Source organism: Psammomys obesus, unplaced genomic scaffold (genome assembly GCF_907164565.1).
Source record: "Psammomys obesus unplaced genomic scaffold, mPsaObe1.curated_primary_1811, whole genome shotgun sequence".
NCBI classification, from domain to species: Eukaryota; Metazoa; Chordata; class Mammalia; order Rodentia; family Muridae; genus Psammomys; species Psammomys obesus.
This window is the reverse complement of record NW_026587759.1, coordinates 1104600-1106841: the sequence shown is the minus strand read 5'-3', so window position 1 is coordinate 1106841 and position 2242 is coordinate 1104600. Positions and strand designations below refer to the sequence as shown.

At 42.6% G+C, this 2242-nt stretch overlaps 1 protein-coding gene across 1 annotated transcript in view; it reads left to right on the top strand.

Annotated features, from left to right (window-relative positions):
• Window positions 1-2242, top strand: part of Rhobtb3 (Rho related BTB domain containing 3) — a 50897-nt gene that overhangs the window by 44599 nt on the left and 4056 nt on the right. The gene's annotated exons all lie outside the window — the stretch shown is intronic.

Here is a 2242-nt window from a genome sequence, read left to right as displayed (position 1 = left end):
TATATATATATATATATATATATATATATATATATATATAGCTTATTATTTAAAATGCCATCTTTACTGCTTAGATGATCTGTATGTATATATCTATGTAGGAGCTCTGGAATAAGAGTTTTTTATTGACCAAATATTATGGAACTTGTCTATTGGAGGCAATTGTAGTGTAATTCCTAACGTAGATAATAAGGATTAACATGAGGCAGGTAGTGCAAGGCATGGTGGGTAGGCATGGGAGTGCAAGCTCAGAATCCCTGCACTTGGAAAGTAGAGGCAATAGGATCCTGAGTTCAAGGCCAGTCTCGGGTACCAAGCAAACAAACACAGCACAGCAGGAAAGAAAACAAAGGTGGAGTGTTTGTCAGAGTAGGCAGTCAGCTCAAATCAGGAAAGAACAACAGATAAGAACATGAAAGAATGCCTCATCAAGAACAAAGAAGTCTCCCTGGCGACGTCTCTGCAGGTGTTTTGGGGTGACTATGGAGGATGCTGCTGAGTAGGATAAGTGGAGGGAGAAAAGCGAATGAAAGGGCAGCTCTTGGGCTCCCCTCTGTCCTCAGAGTAGCCACCTAGTCATGAGTTGTGTCTTAGTGATAAGGCACAAGACCTGAAGACCCTCTTGGCCTCTTTATCTCATTCTGCTCCACACACTGTCATGGGAACATGGAATCCAGGATTCTTACACTTGATTTTTGACAGATGTTTTCAGCCAGTTAACAAAATTGTGTGCCTGTTGTCAGTCTGTCGCCTAGCATAGCCGCTAGCTGTTGGCACTGTAGTATGATATAATGAAAGCAAAGCCAACTGCAGATATCATTCACTCTACGGTTTGCAAGGAAAAAAAAAAAAGACTGGGCTTATTCCTAAAGATAAGGTGTGTTCTGCTTACACCAGGTACCAGTGGTGTTCTAACAAGGACTAGGCTGTTTTCTTAAGACATGAACTGAACTTCATTTTGCCCCAAAAGCTGCCGTAACTGTGCCACCTTAGGTCGCCTCCGTTGTAAAAGAATAAGATTTCCTAACTACTCGTATACGCATGTATGATCTACATGGAGTGTAATCACAGCCTCATAAATCATTTCTGTTATTAGTGCCAGTAGCTATTATTTATACAATTGCCTATAAAATGTGCACTGTCCAGTGGCATAGTGCAAGTCAGAGGCGCAGGGCGTCCTCTCAGGGGCTGTATAAGACACAAATGCTGTGGCAGGGATCAGTTCTGTCCTTGGGTGGGAACTGAGAGTAATCTGAACATTCACATCGTTGGCACCCATGGCGTGATTCTCCCCGGCAGAGGAAAACACCCTCTAGTTAACAGAAGTATGAAAATCGGTAGTTAGGAACTGGCAACCTACGGCTTTAGGTGAAGTCTACCAGGTTTCGTTTTTAAACCACCATTTAAAATTGTGTTTTTTATAGTACCACTGTTTCAAATCTCCAGGGGAAAGCCTGAAAGATTTGGATACCCTGGGTCTGTCTTCCTATGGGGGAAGCCTGGAGCTAGGCAATGGCAGCCCACCAAAGGGGACAGGCCATCTCTCCTGTTGGTGGCCTTATACCTGGTGCAGTGCCCATCTGCTTGGGGTTTGGAAAGCCTTTACGGCTTTCTTGTAGAATTGTTCAGCTTCAGCTTTAGAAGCACTCTATCCATTTCTTTCCCTTGACAGCACTCATTTTCTTTGTTTTCATTTTCATTTCTCTCTTTAAACCAGAGTATCTGTGTGTATCTTGGGCTGGCTCATACTTTGCCTTACAGCCAAGGTCCTGAACTCTTTACCTTCCTACCTCTGCCTCCCCAGTGCCTGGTGAGGATTTTTCTTGTGTGAAGTTGTTTAGAAATCAGAAAGCAAGATTGGAAAAATGTCCTGTCACGGCAAGCCTGCCAACCCAGCAGCTACGTAGCTCATCCTCCCCTTAGACTTGCATGCACTAGATTTGTAAGAAGACATAACAGCAGCACACAGGAAACGCTGCCCTTTGCTGTTTATGGATTCCTTTTTCTCACAATTGGTTTAATTTAGCTATGTATTGTGTTACGTTTGGACTGGTTGATTCCGTTTTTTTACTGGATGCCAGAGCTATTATTTTTTTTTCCTGGAGTTTGTCTCTCTTTTCTTTCTTTCTTTCTTTCTTTCTTTCTTTCTTTCTTTCTTTCTTTCTTTCTTTCTTTCTTTCCTTTCTTTTTTAATTCCTTCCTTCCTTCCTTCCTTCCTTCCTTCCTTCCTTCCTTCCTTCCT